This window comes from Pezoporus flaviventris, unplaced genomic scaffold, assembly GCF_033815535.1.
Source record: "Pezoporus flaviventris isolate CSIRO_AGI_PZ_B2104156 unplaced genomic scaffold, CSIRO_AGI_Pfla_v1 ptg000011l, whole genome shotgun sequence".
NCBI lineage: Eukaryota > Metazoa > Chordata > Aves > Psittaciformes > Psittacidae > Pezoporus > Pezoporus flaviventris.
This window is the reverse complement of record NW_026892559.1, coordinates 1,871,393-1,893,079: the sequence shown is the minus strand read 5'-3', so window position 1 is coordinate 1,893,079 and position 21,687 is coordinate 1,871,393.

Below are 21,687 nucleotides of genomic sequence, written 5' to 3'. Positions count from 1 at the left end.
CTTCCTTTAATCTGCAGCAGGCAAGTGTTGGGATTATTTTATCAGCTGGAGTCAGATTTGCTGTTTTCCAGCTTGAAGAAGGAAAGAGGAACAACTGAAATCAGGAGAGTTTATAGCCAGATAGCTCATTTACCAGATTTAGTGGATAAAAAGCTCATCCTGAGTTTGCGAGGTAGTTTTGGTGATGGAGGCAGGAATGGAACAGAAGAGGAGGGGGAAGATGACCTCAGCAGTGGTCAGAGCATTCATCCAGGCAGTGGGACATCCAGGTTAAATGCCATTCCCTGAAATGTGAACTCCCATTTAACGTCCTGTCCAGCCGAGCAGAAAGCCAGATGTCCCTGTTTACGATTGCCCGTTTTGTTTGCAGTATTGGATTTTTCAGGACCTGGAATCCAGATGCTCATGGATCGGGGAGTTTAATTCCTTGAGAACTTTGTTCTGGGTCCAGCTCCATCCTTCTGGTTTGTCTCCCTTTAGTCTGTCCATATTACCCTGTTCATAGTTTTTTGGCTGGGGACAGACACATCAGTGCAGGCATTTCCCTCTCCTTTGTGGTTTCATGTGCATTTGCTTGAGGCTGTGCTTGCAAGAAGATGGGGGTTTTTTTGTATTTTTAATTGCTTTTTTTCATGATCACTCCGAACAGCAGCTACAGGCGCTCTTCCCCCCATACCCTTTGAACATGTGTTCTGCTACAGTGCGTAAAGCCCTTCCTAACTACTTTGATTTGAGATTGCTGTTGTAGCATCTGTCCCAAACCTGGTTTTCCCAAATGGAAAAATATGAACTGTAAAGCAGCAATTGCTGACAGTCCCAGGAAAGAAAATCCCTTTTCAGCTGCTGCCCATTGAGATGGCTCTGCTACTGCTTCCCCCATCCCAGAAGGCCTAGGCTCTGTGATGGCCCATGGCACAGTAATGGTTGTGTCTGGGGGGAGGAGGAATAGCTTCAGCAAATGACTGAGGAGAGAAGCTCCACAGCACAGGCAGCATCAAGTGAAGGTAAGAGGAATCTACTTCATCCAAAGGCATGAAGTGCCCCATTTCCTCGGGGCATGGCTGCTCGCTCAGGCTGGCATTGCACTATCCTGACTCTTACAGTCCAGCCTCCACCTCTGCAGAATGTGGTGCTGGTGGGAGGAGTTAAGACCATTCCTATCCAAAGCCTTTTTCTGTTGTTTTTTTTTCATCTACAGCATCCCCTTCTTGCAAAATACAGAGAGCTTTTCGGGGTGGCAGGAGGAATTGGACACGTTTCTAAGCATCCTGGGGGGAATGTAGGTGTGCAGGGGAGAAATGACGATCGTGCCTGTGCTGTTTGCCTGTCCTATAAATGGAAGATGCATCTGAACTGTGGACCCCAAAATAAAATCAGGAGAAAATGACAGCTAAAACTGCAGAGAGCAGCGATTCCTGCAGCTGCCTGGCTCGGAGAAAAACAAATCACTGGTAGACCTGCTGTGAGCAGAAGGCAGTTTTGATATTCGTGATGCTTTCCATGGGTTTGTCGGCTGAGGCAAGACTCATCACTGAGCAGGGCCTGGTGGAGAGTGCTCCAGGCAGGCCAGAATGACCGGACAGTGGCTTCCTTCTCTTCCTTTTGGAAAGGAGACAATGAGCTCCAGGTGCTGTGCCTCCTGCACTAAATCCCTTGCTGCTCTTGCATTAAAATGCCAAAATCAGGACGACGTGGGGCTGAGATAGTACGTTGGGTTATGTGGGAGTAGCAGGGAATGGGTGGAAGTTTCGCTGTCAAAATCATGCAATGGGCTGTAGATTAAACAAATGACCCTCAGGAGCCTGCTGCTTGAAAGGTGTCTGTTTACTGAGAGAAATGGCTGAAGTCTCAACCAGTTTGCCAGGCTTGTAGCAGCACACCATTGAAACCGCATGATTGCGTCCTCCTGCCCCAGTTGTATAGGGAGGGCCTATCTGTGGAGATGCAGATGTCTGGATTGGGATGAGGAAGCTTTGCAACTGGTTTGGGTGGTCATGTACATGTACCCCTTGTAGGGGAGCACTGGGAGCTCCCACCACTGTGATCAGATCAGGAGTGACGATTCCCATATGGGAAAATACACCTTAGAGAGGGGAGACTGGAGTAGCTGTCTGCATCTCTGTGTGTAGGCAAGCAAAGGCACCAGCATCCATCATCCCTCTCCCGCTAGTTTCTAATGAATCATAGAACCAGGTAGGTAGGAAAAGACGTTTTAAGATCATCAAGTCAAACCTTTACCCCAGAAGGGGTAGAAGAAGCACCCCAAAGTGGTCTCTGGCAACAAATTGTTGGCAAAGCTGATGCGAAGATGAGCCAAGCAGCACTGGTGTTGTGTGAGCTGGAGCAATATCAGTACAGGCAGAGAGCTGAGCTTCCAGGAGGAGAGCACCCATGCGGGGAGGGAGATCTGCACTGTTTCTGGCAGGCTTCCTCCTCCAAAGTCATCAGGGCAGAGGATGGCAGCAACACCCCTGGCACCACAGTGGGTTGCATTGCCTGAGCTAAAAAGGAGCTGCCAAGCAGAACGGATGGGAAGATAAAGAAGAGATGGGCAGAGGCAGAGACCCAGGCTAAATCTGTGCTTGCCCAAGACACATCAGCAGGCAGGAGAGGAGATGTCCTGGAGGATGGGGGCTACCCTTGGTGGAGAGCACAAACTCTTCCCCTCAGCAGCATGGGAATGCTGCCACATGGTTCTTGGGCAGCAGGAATGTGGTGCTGTCATGGGACAGCAGACAGTCACCTGCAGGGTGCAGAGCTGATGCCTGTGAGTGGTGCTTGGCCAGCCCACTGCTGGTCCTTCCCCTGGCCTGCCATGAACCCTATGCTCCTGCCCTATAGCACCTGCTTTGCCACCAAGCAAAGGGATGAACCCCTCAGCAGTGGACAATGAGGTTTTGGGTGGGCTCAGTGGCTTGCTGGCACCCCCAGTAGCTCACCCAGCCTGGGTGAAAGCCACAACTGCTCAGAGAACCCCAGGCAATGGTTCGAGAGAAGGGGGAGGAGATGACACTGCTGGGGGTATCTTCCTACCACAGTACCCCAGGGGGCAGGAAGGGTGGAAGGGAATGGGTGTGGAGAAGCAACCCTTGCCTCCCTGCTTTGCTCACGCTGCTCTTTTGCTGCCCACAAAACCCGTGGAAAGAGCGAGCTCTTCGTGCCTGCTTTTGCTCTTCCCCGCAAGCTTGCTCTGAAAATACTGCTGCCAGCTTTAATCTGCTGTGAGGCAACACGCCGTTCCCTCCACCACACGCTCTGTACTTCGCTCGTTTCCTTCCCCAGTGCAGCAGGCTCTGCAGCAAGCCCGTTATTGCTCATGGTGGGTCGTCTCAGGTACACAGACAGACAGACTCCCCCCACCACCATCCCCTCCCCATTCCCTGCTGCTTGTTCTGGTCTGCTCCCTGCTCTCCTATTTCACTTTTCCCCTCTCTCATCTGGTTCCCATGGAGATCCCGAGGCACCGATGGTGCTGTTCCTCCCTCTGCAGCCTGACTGAGGGGATTGGTGGGATGAATTTTGGATCACCTGGGCTGCAGTTGCATCCAGCCCCGGAAGTCAAGGTGCAAGTTGCGGGAAGGTCGGTTTTGCCCCCCTGACTCCCTCACAACAGGACATCAGCCTGTCGTCTCGCTTTGTTCTGCTGCTTTCCAGCCTCTCCCTATGGGACACCCTTTGGGAATGGTGCCCAAAGCTCAGCCCAGTGGTGGCACAGCTCGCCAGGAGTCCGCTCGTGCCATCAACCATGGACTGCCCTGCACCAGGGCTGCAAAGGAAAAATCACAAATATTTGTGCTTAAAATTTAACTATCTGTTGAAAATTATCACCAGTTGGTTCCGGAAGGGCCAGATCCGGGTGTGCGGATGCACCACTGCCTGCTGCCTTGCTGCACTTACCTGCCCTGCTGCTGCACCCTAGAGTTTGCCTCTTTGCCCCCTTTTCTTTCCATATGACTGTGATCATGGCTCAGACACCTCATTTCTTGGTCCCTGCATGAAAGGTGGGTCCTGGCCTCGTTGCTTCAGCACGTAAGCCAGGATGAGGGCATGACAGTTGTCTCTGTAAAGGTACCAGGGTTATCAGCATGGTAGGTATCAAAACTCAAGATGGGACTGCAAAGGATACGACCCTGGCACACCAGGGTTTCCTGTCCATGGGGCATCAGATGGGTATTTTCAGCTGACCTTTTTGGATGTAAGGAGAAGGTCTGGATATAAGGAGGAAGCTCTTTTACTGTAAGGGTGGTGAGGCGCTGGAATGGGTCGCCCAAGGAAGCTGTGAATGCTCAATCCCTGGAGGTGTTCAAGGCCAGGCTGGACAGAGCCTTGGGTGACATGGCTTAGTGGGAGGTGTCCCTGCCCATGGCAGGGGGGTTGGAACTTGATGATCTTAAGGTCCTTTCCAACCCTAAGTATTCTATGATTCTGACCTGCTGCCATGGCAGATGATCCTAGATGGCAGTGTGCTGGAGACGCCTTTGGGAACATGTCCTCTTCTTCTGGTTGTGCTGTTCTTCCTTGCTCAGTCTCTTCTTCTCTTCATCCTCCTGCCCTGGGTCTCAAGTGGATGATTATGTACTGGGAAAGGGGATTAAAGGAGTTTTTCTTCTCTAGAGATGCAGCCCACCTAGTATACTTTTCATTCTCCTTCCTCTTCCGTGTCCTAGGAGACATGAGCTACAATTCAAGTCGAGAGGGACATTAGTGTCCTGTGCTCACTGGTAGAGGTGGCGTGCTGTTGGAGCTGTCTCTTCATCCCGGTTGCATTGGATGCATTGAATTTATTCATTTTGACATTTTAGACATGAAGCATTATGGTTTTTAATGAAAAACATGGCCTTGGATGTTCTGTGTCCTCCCCCCAAATGCCAGTGTTGTGGCTTTTTTGAAGGGAGTGTGTTTGCCAGAATTCATCCCAGAGCTGCAGCCTTCTCCGTAAAACACGAGTTTGGTTTTGTCCAGTTCCAGTGTGCAGGTTATTAATGCTTGCCCCTGTCACTGGTTTTGGGAATGAGAGCTGGCTCCAGTGCCAAGGCTTTCACATCCCTCTGCTCCGCATGGAGCGAGTGCCATCCATCTCCCTGCCGAGCTAAACAGAGACTGAGCATTTAATACTCATAAACCACTGATCTCGGAACTGTTCAGAGGTGGAAGTCTATAGAGAAAGATGACAGCTCCATAAGGATCTTCCCTGAGCCTCTGGTGTCTCCAGAAATCTTCCAACAAGATAAATCAGTGCCTAAAGGAAGGGATTGCTGTGAGGAACGACCAAGACTTGTCCTCCCAGGCTGGTATTCTGGGTGTCTCTTGGTGTCAGGGTGTGAGATGGCAAAGAGGTGCTGCTCCCACATAGGAGGCAGAATAGGGTACCCCATCCTTTTTCAGGCATTTTGGGACAGATTTCACTTTATCTGTGAGGGATCTTCTTGAGAGGGTTGAGGTAGATGTGAATCCCAACGGGTCTGCTGGACACCACTTCCAGGAAGGTAGAACTCAGAAAGGCCGTGCTGGGTTTGCTTCACGAGGTTTTTGCCTGTTTCCCAGCCCTTGTCTCCATCCCCACTGGTGTCACCCACAAGCATCAGCCTCATTTCAGACACCAGCTGCTGACAACCCCGAACATCAGTCTCCTTTTTCAGTCCAGGTGCTACCAACCTTTAAAACCTGAGACTGGAGCCCAGAGGTGCTGCTTCTGCTGATGGAGAAATGGAGCTCATCCTTAGTCTCTCCCCATATTACACATGACATCTGTCTCAAAATTGCTTTTACTGTTTCTGCAAGCAATCTGCTCCTGCAACACTGCTGTCCTGGTTTGTGACCACCTCCACCACCTGTAACACTGCTTGTCCTGAGGGGCAGGATGTGATCCATGAAAGAGGGACACAGCAAATCCTCAAAAGCACAAGCAGCTGCACTGTTTGTGCTGAAACTCAGTGTTAGAGCCCTGCCCATTGTTTGTCTCGTGGCTGTTTCTTCAGCCTGATGCTGCAGGTTGCGTTGGCAGAATGGAGATATGGGTGATGATGGTGGCCTCTTCCATACCTGGGGCTGTGGCTGCTGTTGATGAGCTGTCTACCGAAGCACCAAAAGCAGCTCCTCGAAGCTAAGGCAGCCTCATTTCCTTTCTCCTTTCCCACTTGCCTCCTCTGGGGTCAGCACACCATTTTTGGCTTATTCCCTTGGGCTTTTTGTCCAGCTCTTGGGGTTGTCCATAAATGTAGTATCTTCATTAGCATTCAATCAGCATGATGGAGCAGCAGCACACAGAGATGTCCTGCTTCAGAGGAGAGGTACCTGTGGTCTGCTGGGGCAGCACGTGCTCATCAGAGCTTTGCATGGAGAGCGGATGTCCCTTGGGGTGAAGACGATGACCTCAACCCAGCTCCTTTCTGCTGCCCATAAATCACATTAGAGCATATCAAAGCCCTGAACTGTCAGCGCTACCTCAATGTAAATACTGTAATTATCCTAAGTGAAATTAACAGTTTATCAGACTTCCTGTGTTGAATCTTTTTATTACAGGCTGCTTTCGTTTTTTTCATCACAGATTTGATTTGCCATAGACTTTATGTGTCTCTGGATTATAAATCTCTGGCTTTCAAACACTACCTGACATCATGATCTGTTGCAGCAGCAAACTGGCAGCTGCTCAGAGGCTTATTTTGCTGAGGAGGAGGCTTTTTTTCCTGGCTGCCCTGAAATTTGCTGTTCCCTTTCGAAAAAGATTTGTCTGTGCAATGAGTGATCCCGAATCCGTACCAATCATAGAATAGTTTGGGTGGGAAGGGACCTTCAAAGGTCGTCTAGACCAAAGCCCCTGCTATGAGCAGGCACATCTTCAACTAGATCAGGTTGCCCAGAACTGCATCCAGCCAAAGTCCTATGGGATCTAGGTATGGATGCTAAAGAAACAAGCCCGCATCAAGGAGTGTATGGGTGGTGAGTGTGGGGAAAGGAATTGAGCCTTCCTCAGCCCCAGAAAGCAACAGCTCCATACAGTGAACACAAAGATGATCTTTTCAGCCCATCATCCCCACCAGCAACTGCCATCAGGGATGCCTCCACATTAGGTGAGGCTACTGAGAGAAGCTGCCAAGGTAGGAGCTTCAGAGAGGAGCCTGCACAAAGCTGTGTTAGCACCCAAAGTTACTTAAAACATAGCCAAAGCTTCCTAATGATTGTCTCAGGCTGCAGAACTCAACTCATGTGAAACCACCTTTTTTATTATTAGTTTTTCTCCCCTATCAGGACAGATGCCACTGAGCAAAATTACCCCAGCAACGGGGAAGGGCTCAACAAAACCCAGCGCTGCGTTTTCACCTCCCTGCAGCAAGAGCAGGCACTCTGCACACCAGTAGTAGATTAAGAGAAAAAGGGGCTGTGCTTCAAACACACACACAGAAATGAGCCTTTTCTCACATGTGTCTTTGCACGGCACCAGGAGACAAGCAGTGTTATTGCTTTTGTCCCAGCGGAGCCCAGTGCAGCGGGTTCGTCTCGGATGTTTTCCCTGCCTTTGCCTCTCAGCCTGTTTGGTGCCTTCCACCAGCTCCACACCTCCTGAAGGTGATTCAGAAAATGAAACGTGACCAAACAAATCTCATTTTAATAGCTTGCCTTGGCCAAGGCCAGCTAGGAATATAGCTGTGTTATTATCATGAGCTGGAATGCAAGGCTGTTTACTTCATTAGCAGGAATGACAATAAAATAGCAGCTCACGGTGCTGGCAAGGGTAGAGCCAGAACTAAAATACTGCATTCTAAACAGAAAGGGACCTGGACTAAACTCCTTGTTATGGATCTAAAATAATTCTTCTTGGACAAAACAAGCTCAGAAAGCTCCAATGGTTTGTGAGAGGCTCCTTGGAGAGTGGGGTTTTATCCAGCCTCTGAATGCGCAAACCTGAGGAGATGCCTCCAGACAAGAGCTGGGGGCTGAACTCTGGCCTTCACTGACAGGTAAATGCTTGAAGGTTGGAGACTGAAGGCCAGAACTGAAGCTATTGACTGAAGAGAGTTTGCATTTGGGACTGGCTACAGTTCTGGAACTGGGACTGGCATTGAAACTGTGTTTCCATTCCCACCCATCGAAAAAGCAGAGGTGAAGAGCTGCAGGTAGACTAAAGTACGAGCAGGCTGAATTCCTTACCATGGGACTAATATAACCAGGTTGTTTTGGGTTTGCTTTATTTGGTTTTATTAAGTGGCTCTCCATACAATTTTGAGAAGTCTTTTCCCTGATTATGGATAACTTCTTATGAGGAGGAGACTTCATTCCCCAGCTGGACCGGGAGCAGGTCCCCCAGCAGTGTGGGTCTATGGAGGTTGCCTTCATGTACAAAACATGAAGATAAAACAGTAGAAATATCTGCAGTAAAATCTGTTTATTCTTGAAAGAGAAACAGTGTTTATCTGGTTGCAACAACATAATGTCCTTTGGGTTTGTTCCAAATTTCCAGTCTATCTTGGACTATCTTTTGCGCCTTCAGTAGTTCAAGCTTTCCTCAGGAACACACCTAAAAGCAACATGTGCTGTACTTCAAACATCTAAAATGATATCTTCTTCCTCTCAGTCCACCGCAGGGATCTTTTAAAGCAGCTCTTCAAACAGCCTCCAAAGTGAGGAACCTGTCCCTGGGTGGGATTCCGAGTTTCTCTCTATGTGCTCTACACTGGGTTCATCTGCCTTGCTCCACACCTCCCTGTTCCACTGCTTCCTATGCATTTACAGGCATTGATTCAACACCCCCTGTGTCTGCCTGCCCCAGGAGGTGGCTATGGGAGGTAAGCAACAAAGATCTCCAACAGCTTCAGGGACCAGCTGATGCACACAGCATCCCAGTGGGCACCACGCTGGGCCAGGCTGCACCACCTCCGACACAGCACACCCAGGAAAAGTGCTTGCTTTCGGGGTGATGGGTCCTCCTGCCCCCATTTAAAACTGCTATAAGCGAGGAACATGACTGCGTGTGCTTCCTGCAAGTCGTGTGTGTTCATGCTTTCAGGAGGGGATATGGCAGAGCTGCTCTGGCACCCTTCTCTCCTCGAGTTGTTTTCATCACCGTTTTCCCCCACACCACTGCTTTGGGTTCAGCTGCAGCAGAAGGGCTGTGGTTTAACCCCAGCTGGCAGCCAAGGACCACACAGCCACTTGCTCACCACAGCGGAATGGGGAGGAGAATGAGGAAAAGTGTACAAGTCCATGGGTTGAAGTAAGAACAGTTTAATAACTGAAGTAAAAGTAAAGTACAATCATAAGAAGAAATAAGGAGAGCAAGAAAGTAATAAACAAGTGATGCACAATGCAAGTGCTCACCACCCACTGACTGATGCCCAGCTCATCTCTGAGCAGCAATCGGCCCCTTCCTGCTAACACCCTGCTTTCTATACTGAGCATGATGCAATGTGGTATGGAATGCCCCTTTGGCTACTTTGGGTGAGGCATCTTGACTGTGCTCCCCCCCCCCCGCTTCTTGTGCCCCTCCTCGCTGTCAGAGCACGAGAGACTGAAAGTCCTTGGTTGGGATAAACATTACTTAGCAACAAGTAAAACATCAGTGTGTTATCAGCATTGTTCACAGAGTGAAGCCAAAGCACAGCACTGCACCAGCTACTAGGAAAAAAACTAACTCTATCCCAGCCAAAACCAAGACAACAAAACATACAGAGGCTTGAGAAGACAAAGTAATGCACATCTCCTGGAAAGGTTGAGCTTTCAGATGCTTAGTTCACGAGCACGCTTGTGCGCAGAGTGGCGTTCAAAGGGCAGCAGGAAGAGAAATACAGGCAGCGAGTCCCGGCTCTGCCCTTCTGAAAGGGCTGTGTGCAGCAGGGAGAGCTGAACATCTCAACAACACCCGCGCTCTCTCACTCTGACTCTGTGGCCTTTCCAGGACATGAGGCTCACCCTCCGCCTCAGCTTCCTCATCAGCAGGCCTGGGAAAGCAACATGAGCATCGGTAGCACGGGGCTAGAAATGATTACTCAGAGTCTACACTGCTCCGATTGGCAAAGTGCAGCACAAGCACTTTTATTATTTAGGTGCTAAACATGTATGGTGATTATGCAGTACTCGTGTGTTTGGGTTGCTTTCCAAGTTTGGTTTAAGCTGTATTCAGCTCTGGAGTCACAACGCAAGAGGGACGTGGACCTGCTGGATTGAGTCCAGAGAAGGGTGCTGAAGATGCTCAGAGGGCTGGAACAGCTCTGCTGTATGAAGAGCTGGGCTTGTTCAGCCTGGAGAAGGGAAGCCTCAGGGGAGACCTTAGAGCAGCTCCCAGTGCCTAAAGCAGCTACAAGAAATTTGGAGAAGGACTTTTAACAAGGACACTGTCCTTGACAGGAGAAGGGGGAATGGCTTTAAACTGAAAAAGGATATATTTAGATGAGATATTAGGAAGAAATTCTTCCCTGTGAGGGTGGTGAGGCCCTGGCACAGGGTGCCCAGAGAAGCTGTGGCTGCCCATCCCTGGCAGTGTTCAAGGCCAGGCTTGGAGCAACCTGCAATAGTGGAAGGTGTCCCTGCCCATGGCAGGGGGTTGGAACTGGGTGAGCTTTAAGGTCCCTTCCAACTTAAAGCATCCTATGATTCTGTGATCTTCCTCTCAGAGCATGTGCTGACTGATGTTTCAGTCCTCCAGGCCACGGAGGTTTGGTGGGGAAAGCCGGCTTCGGGGCAGTCATTTTCTTAGCTCTGAGTGAGGAGCCTTGTCAGATAGAACCGAAGCAAGGAGTTAACAACTCCTGATCATTTGTTTTGCCATCAGTCTGTGCGTCCTCTTTCGCAAAGATTTCCCAACCGCCACTTATCATCCTGGTGGATGATGCAGGCTTTTCTAAAGGAACTCACTTTGGATCCAGCTTCTTTAAACTATTCACTTCCTCTTAATATCTTCTTTCTTTGCTGCTGCCTCCTTGAGCAAGTGAAAGCAATTAGTCTGTTCCTGCAAGATCTGTTTTGCCTGCTCCTTCCTCAGGACCGACACAGCGCTGCAGGGAGGTGACTAAGGGCTTTGCTACAGAGCAGACACCAAAGTTGCTTGTCATATAGCGGGAAATGCTAACCCTAATGAAACAGTTTCAGGGCTCGGTGTTTCAGCAATCAATTACTCCTGGTCTGGAATGAATCACCCTGGAGCTGCTGCAACCTCTGGCAGCTGCAGCAAAGTGGGAAATGAGCTGCTCTGCAGCCACCAGAACCCTCCCACCACCCTCTCCATGGCCTTTCCCATCTCTGGCAGTGTTCTATCTGGCAGCAGCACTGTGAGTACTGCAGAGCCACAAGTGCTCTGCTTGCTCCATGGCTCCAGCACGATGCCCAGAGCCTGGCTGGTATAGTAGGGCATCATGGACTTACTAGATGCCACCAGAAAAATAGGAGAATCTTTAGCTGGGAGGTCTTATACAGGGGTCTCTAGACTAGCACCAGGTCACCCCAAGCTTTATGCAATTCTGTGACAGCTGTATCTGCTGCTGTTGGATACTACCATTCTTTAAAGAGGCAAAGGGATTCAACGACCCTAAAAGCAATAAACTCCCAACTGGAGTAAAAAGGGTCGCAGGATCAGCCTTGCTCAGTAGAACAATGGAACAGGGATCACAGGGTAGGAGTGAGCTTGAGAGGTGGCTGAAAATCTCAGCGAGTTCTGCAGTCTGTTGTTGCAGCAATGTGGGCAGCCTTGCTGGCTGGTGCTGGGGTTTAAAATGTCCATGAGGTGCTTCGGAGGAGCTGAGCATAGATATTTGCTCAGGGACCAGGCTGTAGCATCCCAGCTCATCCCTGCTTTGTCCTGATAGCATAAATGACCCCAAAACAACACACATCTCTGAGCGGAAAGGGGTCAAACATGGTCATAAAACCATAGAATCATAGAATGGTTTGGGTTGGAAAGGACCTTAAGATCATCATTACCCCTTGTCCTATTGCTACAGTCATCATTGAGGTCTCCCACCAGCAGCATTCTGCACATGATTCCTGTGCTTGGCACATGCACTGCCATACAGCGGATGGGAGATGTGACCTCCTGTGCTCTGCACAGCACCCTCTGGATCCCCAGGACTGTTTCGTGCCCCACTGTGCCATGACAGCTCCGTAAAACAAACATCTGAGGAGCTGCTGCAGGGTGAGCTTGTGCCTCAGCCCAATTAAATGGTGGTTTGGGGTTGAGGTGGCGATCAATAGTTTGAAACTGGATCCTTCGGCAAAGACAACCAGAAGATGTCTGTTCTTCATAGCTGGAAAAACACTTGTTTATAAGAAAGGATTAAAATAACACTCAAGGATGTGATAATTCATTGTTTTGTCCTGAATTCAACCGCTTATCTTTCAACTGCCTAGATGAAAAAGCAAGTAAAACAGGGATTTTTCAAACTGACTCCTTTTATTCATAGTACAGGATAAGGGGAATGCTGAGCCAGGTTACTGAGCTCTGCCGCAGGATAACTGTGGGGTGGGGGAGATATTAATCCCAGTATAGGACCCTGGGCTGCAATGAGTTCAACACTTTTCATATTTACAGTCCTTCAGATATCCCAGAACTTTGGGAGCTTACAAAACACTGTGTTCACTTGTACATTTTTTTGTAAGTGGATAGATAGATAGATAGATAGATAGATAGATAGACAGATAGATAGATATAGATAGAGAGATATAGAGAGATATAGATAGATAGATAGATAGATAGATAGATAGATAGATAGATAGATAGATAGATGATAGATAGATAGACAGATAGATAGATAGGTAGACTGATGTGGAGCAGGGGCTGGCTTTGGGGTGAGGTGACATATAAACCTGCATGCAGGCATTTTTCATGCGAAATGCTGCTTTCAGCTTATCATTTCTGCCTGCTATGTTTCTCTAAACAGGCTTGAGACCCTTTGCTTAGGAGCAGGACAGTGCTCGGCAGAAGTCAGCCGTGCAGCAATGCCCCAAGAGGGGTTTTTTTCCTCTCCTTTCTTTTTCTTTCCTGGATGATGAATGAAGCAGCTCTTTTGTGAGCAGCAGTTGTTTACATTCTTCCTAACAAAAGCTGGGATTTCCTCTGATGCTAATAATCTTGTCACTAACACGTGCAGCCAGACAGAGTGCTTGGAATAGCTTTTTAGCAACATCTGGGGCAACTTGAGCGTGCTCATTGTTGGTAGGAGCAGCCTCCCAAAAGTCAGCACAGAGCCACCACAACAGGGAGATGACTTTTCAATGTTGCCTTCTTCAGTGAGACAAACACCATGCATTGCTCCCTGCAAACCTCAGGTCTAGGGATGGACTGTGTTACACCATTACCCTTCATCTTGCTGTTGCACATCTGGGCCGCCAAGGTGTGTGGGGTGATCAACCGAAGCACCTAAGACCAGTCCTAGTTATCCCAGACATCCAGCCAGGTTCTCTACATTTGAATTTGTGCTGTTCAGTAATTTAAGGTGATGTTTTCTCTCTGAGCATTTCTGTGCCAGCTCAGTATTTCATTTCTTTTCTCTCTGAGGGGCAGCACTTGGCCTTGGTCTCAAACATGTGGCAAGCTCAAGACCAGCATTTTTCCACATTCCCATTTGCAAGGGTAGGTTACCCTGAGGGGGGCACAGCCATCAGGGCTGGCTTCTGCCAGGTATTTGCTGGTGTAAATAGGAAGAGACTTCCTTCAAGGAGCCAGTTTTGTCAGCCACTATCCTGCAGTTGAGCACTGCCCTACGGGAGCGCGGTGCTTGGGCAATAAGGTGGGCTTGGGTCAGGCTGTGATTGCAGCAAGCTTAGCAACATAGAGCAAAGCTGCCTGCAAACCATTAGCTGTGACTGAAAATGGTGAAGGACACAGAACTCTTCTTTTGCCCCATCAGAGCCTTCAGAAAAGGTTACTCAGCAGCGTGAGCTGCCGTGACCTTCTGCTCCTATCATGGCTCTGCCTCGTACCCAGGGAGGAGAGGAGCATCCAGGTGCTGGGTGCAAACCTGTCCTCCATCTCTTGCCCCAGATCTCTTCTCACTGCCACACCTAGGACAAGATGAAAAAGAAAGGTCCTTTCCAGAGGGACTCAAGCAAACAGATTCCTAATGGCTCTGTCCACAAAATGGGAAGGTTTATCAAAACCATAGGAAGCCCTTTGCCATTTAAGCAGCTTTAGTTTAGAAGACCAACTCCAAGAGCATCATGCCATGCTCTGTAAGTAAAAATGTTACAAAGTCTAAAACAAGCAGTTTGTTTTGGCTGGCTAGAATGAATGAACACTAGCAACCAAACTACATGAAAACACAACTAAAACCACAACCCTTATTTCCTTTATTTGAAAGCATTCTGAGCAGAGTTCAGTTTTTCTCCCCAGTAGTTTCTTGATTTCATGTCTTTACATTCTTATTCTTAGTCACCCGGTAGCTCTCATTAAACCACATGTTGAGAAATAAGATTTCCTCATTGATCATCTCAAACCTACAGAGCAAACCATGATTTCCCAATCAAACAGCTCTTCCCACGTCAGAACCTGGATGCAACAGTTTGAAATGCAGCAAAGGTAGAGAGAGAGATTTCAATGCCTTTGATTGAAACTACCATTAGTCAAAGTTGAACAGCTACTCACCTCCTTCACGCGGGGGATGCCAGGGAAGTGCTGTGGCCAGGGGGTCAAGCAGCTGGAGGAACATGCAGAAGACAAGGAATAAAACCTCTCTCTGAGGGACAGGCCAAGAATGAGGCAGATGCAACTGGTGAACCTTTGTTAATGTAGTCATATATCAGAAGTGTTACAATCTGGCAGGTAAAAGCATTAACTCCTTAGCTAGGAGGAGCAACTGCATCTTCAGGTGGGCAAAGGTGCATGGGATTGCCATGCTCATACTCTTAGGCTTCACCTTCACTGCTTCTCCTTTCTGTTCATTCCCTAGTTGGGCTGGGAGCACCAAAAGGGGGATCCCCCCATGGCCACCCACAGGTCTGCTGGAGGCCAAAACTGCCTTTATGCCGCAGACCATGAAAGGGTTCTTGTCCATCCTGAGCAGCCCTGCTGCTCCTCTCACTGCTGCAGGCCACCCTGGCTAGGTGATAATGAGCAATTTGGTGGGGTTTGCATCCTAAACAGGTGACAAAGTAAAGATTTTTCTCTTTCTCAGCAATGTACCCAGAGGACTGCAAAAATGATGAAAAATGGGTATAAACTGACAAAAAGTCACTCTGAATCGTTAAAATGTAAAAGGATGCAACAGCAGACTGCAAAGGTTTCTGAAAGTTTTTCTTCACAGCATATTGTTTCCCTCTTGAATTCAAAACCACCCACTAGCAATCTGAATTAAAATCACTGGAAATATAAAAGCTCCAAAAGTGTTTCTGATTGAAATAGGTGGACAACAAACAGATTGTAAAGCTGCACACAGTCGCCATAGCGACCAGGCTTCCAAAAGGATGCAGGGGAGCCTCGGTCTCCAGAAGCATCACCAGCATCCACAGCGCCAGAAGAAGCATGAGCATCCTGAAAGGGGGGTGGGGGTTGGGGTTGCTCTTCACAGGGAGCCATCTGTGTAGGGGCAGGCAGGAGGTTGTGCAGACAGGGTCCTCCCTACTGCCCCCTTTGCCAAAACAGTCATTGGGCAGATGTAGGGATTTGGGGATCTTGAAAAGGAACCTTCAGAAACGTGACCTTAGGACAGCCACCAAGTCGTGACAGACACGTCAGGGCACCCCAAGATTAAGCAAAGGCAAAGGAGTTCCTCTCAACAGAAAAAGGAAAACAAGAAGAGCCAAGGGAATCACAGACCAGTCAGCTTAATGTTTACAAATTATAACTTCATATTTAACAAATAATCAGTTTATTTGTAAACATCCAACAGATGACAACAAGATGAGAAGCAGCCACCTTGGATTTGTCAAGAGCAAGCCATACAAAACCAACCTTCTTTCCTCCTAAAGCACACTAACAGCAGGCTCTGGGGTGAAAGGAAAAGGTCCAGAGGTGCTCAGCTCAGCTCCAGCACAGTCTCACACGACTGTGTGCCTAAACCAGACAGAGAAACTCACTGAGCAAAACTAGTAAAAGACTAGTTCTAGTCTAGACTAGGTGTAGAAGACCCTGTGCTATTCCGGTCTTCATCAGTACTTCATTTTCAAAATTACAGCCTGTACCAAGTGTGCGTGAGCCAGGATCCAGCCCAGTCCTGTACACGGCTTTCATATAAATCATCTGTCTGAAAGAAGAAAGATCAGGTTTGTTAAACCTGCAGATGACCCAAAGCTGTGTCGGGCTCCAAGTAACACAGATACTCTCCTAAAAATAATATAAAAGACACTTTATACAATAAAATAAGACATTCAAATTTTGGGTATGCTTACTAATAGCATCTTGAAGAGACTGAATATACATATAGATGAGATCAGTCAAAATCCTTAGCTACATATCACCCTAAATCAGGAAATTGCTTCCTACCAGAGCACTGTGCAGAGCTCACCTCCTGATTTGTGCTGTCTCTGCAAAAGGGGAACCAGAGCATCTTTTATTTTACATTTTCATTTCTCATTTTTAAGGCCCCCATTTCACCTCAGGCACACTATAATTCACATGGGTGAGAAAGAAATGTGAAAAGCCTTTGCTGTGTTACCGGCAGGCCTTGAGTCTTCATGAACTGGGAATTCAAATACATTCTGACCCTTGCTTGGACTGCAGATTGTGGAATGAAAATAGGCCCAAATTACAGTTGATCCTGAGGAAACTTTACTGGTCAAATACTGATTAATATAACAGTGTTTTGTAGGTCTTAGGTTATGAAAATAGGCCCAAATTACAGTTGATCCTGAGGAAACTTTACTGGTCAAATACTGATTAATATAACAGTGTTTTGTAGGTCTTAGGTTATCAGCCATAAAAGTAAGTGAAAAATTTACCCCAAGTTAGGTCCCAAATTCTTTTCCATTAAAAATGTTCACAGTATTCTAACAACTGCTGGCAACACTGGAGGAGGAACTCGTATGAGGAATATTTGCTCAGAAGACTGAGCAGGATACCAGGTATTTTTCTGAAAGCTGATTTCTGCTGACAGCATGTTATACTCCCTTCACTTCTGCTGCAAGACCAGCATCTGCCTTACTGGCGAGGCTTCCACCCATACACGTCTGTATTTTATATTACCAATGAAGATTTGATCAGGTAAAATTAAAGGTCACTTGCTGATGGGGCTTTCCACCCCAATTTGTGAGGCACCTGGATGACAGATATCGTCTGAAACACCAGGGTTCACAACTGGTCTGCCAGCCCTACAGTTTGAACCCATGGCTGATCTAAGTAGAAGATACACCTATACAAATGATAATGATGTGGGAACCTGGTTCTTTTGTATCATCTGTTCCCCAAAATTAGAACACCTCTCTGCTTCGCATTGGATAATCCATGCAGAGGAAGATGAACAGGCCTCAAGTGAAGGCTCTCATCAGGCTGGGCAGGCTGCAGCCTGCTCCAGGACCATGTCAGACTCCAGGCTGTGCAATTGGAGGAAGCCTTCAGTGCTGTCCTCTGCATAACAAAGAAATGCATATGTGAATTAAAACCCTCAAAGAAAGATGCAGATGAAATGGCATTGTCCATTTTTACCTTTGTTTTAACGAACTGATTCCCTCACTTTCTGTTTTTCTGATTTGCTGGTGGTATGAATGCGTGATCAGGTCTGTTGGTGTGAAAAATACCCTCAGAGGACTGCTAAAATGAAGTTGTAAGTGAATTAGGGTGGCAGTCTTTGGAGCTGAAAACAAGATTATTCATAAGTAGCTGGGCTTACCTTAACCACCCCTTCTGCTTTAGTAGTGGAGGAAAACTGGGCCATTTGTGAAACAAGGAATACACAGACAATAAATCTTTTTAAGCTTTTATTAGAAAAGCTTAAAGTTTAGGAAAGATGTGTTGAAGGAAAGTTACCGTGGAGATACCTATCGTGTTACTTCCCCAAACAGAGCTAAAACAAGATTACTGCGCAAGCTGGGTCATATAGCTCGGCAAAAAAACCCAAAGATGACTGGAGATCCCCCTTTGAAGTGGGGGAGATATCTCCTTAGAAGGGAGGATATATATCCTTATATCCTTCAAAGATTTGTGTTCACCAAAGGAGTCACTGCATCTGCTGGAAAGCTTGCTGGGGTTTTAGCCTGAAAATACCCTGACTTTTCCTTGAAATCTCCCTAGACAAGATTAAATCTAAGTAATTCCTTCAGTGGCAACTTCACAAATCACTTTGATAGACATCTATATAACCTGATGACTGATCATGTGAATCTATTGATTTATTGATTTGATCTTAATCATTATCTCAGTGTGATCCCTCCATTGATCTGTTTTTAATTAGCTTAGTAAAAATAATGAATTAGTCTGACAATATTCTTGTTCAGGTGTGCCTTCATCTGCTCATCCTTTTCAATCTCCTCTGCAGTGAATATGCAAGGTAGATTTACCCTATCAAATAGTCACTGAGGGCAGCGGCAAATTTGGGCAGGGCACATGTAGGCAGCTCAGCTCTGCAGCTCTCCAGCCAACACCTCACACACCCTGTGAATAAACTCATGTCCAGGCATGTTTGGTCTCCAGCATCTCCCAAAGACATCCTGTTGCACTGCTGAACAAGAGGCATGGAGGGCTTCATCTCAGAAGAAGTCAAACTTTTCCAGGACATTCTTCTGCATGCTGTACCATCAGAGAGGAGACAACAGGACATCCTGGGCCCCGCACTGAATTATTTATCCTTCCTTATCTTACACTGGTGAGCACACAGGGTTCTAACTCCTTAAAGTTCTTAGGGGAAGAACTGCGCCAAAGTAAATAGAAGAAGAAGGTGAGATTTTAATAACGTACAATTGGGATTATAAGCATCCCATTCTGTTCTTTACTTTTTGCATTATCATAGTTGTTGGATACCAGGAGAGATTACACCCTTCTCTGGAGTAAGTACCACACAAAGAGCAAGTCTTGATGGACTTTTATGTGAGATGGATGGGTGGTGGAAGGAAAGGAGCATCTGAAATCCCACAGGAAGGTTCTCCATTGGGTGTTTGCACCCAGAGAGCTAGAAATTTTGAGCAGAAGGAATGAGGCTTCATGCTTGGCACAGGATGGCAGTGAACAGAGAGAGAATGAACTGGGCTCATGCTCATAGAGTAACTATCAGAGCACACACTCCTGCTGCTCTCAGTGTCCAGGTGACCCTTCTTTTGGGGTTGATGATCTCAAATTCAGATCAACTGCATATCATGACAGTATCAGCAGCAAAAACCTCACATATTACAGAGGCCATCACAACGTGCTCAAGTAAGGGATGTGGCTTTCCTGATCACTCAGTCAGCTAATCTTGTTCTTTATGGATATTGCTATATGTTAGCCTTGCTGGGAGGTCAGGAGACACCACCTAAACTGGCTTAAAAAATCATAAAAAAGCATTTTTTATTTCTTTTTACTTGAGTAGCTGCTAGAGGCCTGGTTTGAAGCCAATTTAAATCAATGGCAGGATTTAATTGGGCTTTGTTTCCAGGCTTGGCAGCAGCCTCTTTTAAAATCATTCCTCTGCTTATAATCAAGACTTGTTCCTGTCAGATTTTGATCACTTCTGCCTAGGTTAGGCACCGGGACGGGTGGGTGACAGTCACTGCTGCAGTCGCACGCTGCTCGGTGCGCTCCTGGCACTCGAAGCCAGGCTGCTTCACTGTTTCCACTGCGACTGCAAAGGCAGGAGAGGAGCTGGGAACGAATGGAGCGATGCAGAGTCGGGGAGGGAGGGGTTTGGTGGCTGGGCTGTAGTTAGTCACCGCCGACTTCCATTTCCAGATCATGAGGAAGGACTCAAGCCATTTTAGGCATTTTCTTGGACTTCTTCCTCAGCTTTTAATTGAAATACCCAGGAGGGATGGAGGAATCCAAGGGCCCATTTTGCACCAATATGGGATACTCCTACACAAGCACAGATGCACTCGCCCTTCATAGTGTAGCGTCAGACCACTGTTATTAGCCCTTGGCTTGGCTCCTTCACATGGGAACAGGAGATCTTCCACACATCTCACCTGGAGTCTTGATGTACTCCTCTGTGAACAGAGAGACACTCACCTCAGTGCAAATAATTTTTAAAGATTCTTCTTTCAGGGGCTGAATGTGTCAGGATGGATTGAATATTTTAAACAAAATACATTTAATTTCTATACCCTGAGGTATATAAATATACATATGTATTTATACATATTTATCTGTCACATATATGTGTCACATATATGAAGACACGTGAGCCAGCAAACTGCAAAATCACAAGAGGCCTCGGGCACCTCTGTTTCTTTTCAGTAGGAATTCAGATGCCTACGTCTAGCAAAGCAAATAAGAAAAAAAACACCTGCATAGCTGCCAAGACAACCGGCACATCCAGCCACAGACTTTTCACTATGCTACTCACTCTGGTGGTTTAAGGTTTGCATCTCCCCTTGCCCACCAGCGCCATCCTTTTTGCCAGAGCAGCTGTCTGGTACATCACCACCAAGAGGCGTGCCAGGAGCATGTCCAGGCAGAATTCCTTCTGTTCATTGTTGTGGGGTCCATGTTAAAACTCTTTTTTCTCTTGCTGAGACAACTGCTTTTTCTTTGTCCAGAGGAACACAGTACCCTGGTTGCCCAGGAAAGCTTCTCCTGGGGTTTGGTGCTTGGCCCTGCAGCACCACACAGAATGACCATGGCCAAACCTCTTCCTGCAGGGCCCAAACAACACCTGCACAAAACATTTACTTATCACACAAACAATGTGAAAGAACCAAACTTTCTGTCATTTTGTGATGTCAACTGTCCTCTCACACTTTGTGAAGCCGGTTTGTAAATAGCAACCAATTTGCAGTCACATAAATACTGACAAATAAGGAGTAATGTCAGCCTTGAAGTGGTTACTTTTCTGATCACTAGAAAAGCTCTCTATGTTCCTCCAAAAGTTACTTAAATGTTTCTCTAGCTCTAATAAAAGACAAACAAGTCCTTGATGCCAAAATACAGTGCCAACCACAACTTTGACTTCTCACTGGGGTCTGATGGTGTATGAAAGTTTTTTAATGGCCAGTCCAGACATGCCAAAAGTTTTAAGCTTTAATCCCAGACGGTTGCATCCTTATTGCAGTGTGTGCGCTGGACCAGGCAGCCAGCCCTCCCCTGACATTCCATTGACAGGCTGTGTCCACCTCTATGCATTTAATCTAGAATGTGCTGTGGCATCCCTCTCCCATGCCTGTCCTGAGATCAAAGGGAAGGCATTTGAGATGGCAAAAGAGGTTGGAGTAGTATCGCAAAATATCACAAATGGGCTCATAAATCAGCTCATACACCAGCCCTGCTCTGCAGAAATTATCATGCCAGGGCTTCAGACAGTGTGGGAGCACCAGGAGGAAAAGTACAGAGGGCCCATTACAGATTCTGCCTTCTTGCTGCTCTCTTGATGGCTTTTAATAGTGTAACACTAGCAGGGGCTGATGCTCCCTTCTCCAAGGCTCACAGGTCTCGTGCATGGGGCAATCAGAGGATGCAAACAGAAAGTCCAGGGCTGCCTGATGTTGGTGTCCCTTGCTAGAAAAGACCAAGAGAAAAAAAACCTCACAGGCATTGAAACATGAGAGTTCATGAAAAAATTTCTGGGAAGAGAAGTGTTAAGCCCATATAAATTAGGAAGGTAAGGAACCGAGGATTAACCCTATTGTTTTACGCAGAGTTGTCAC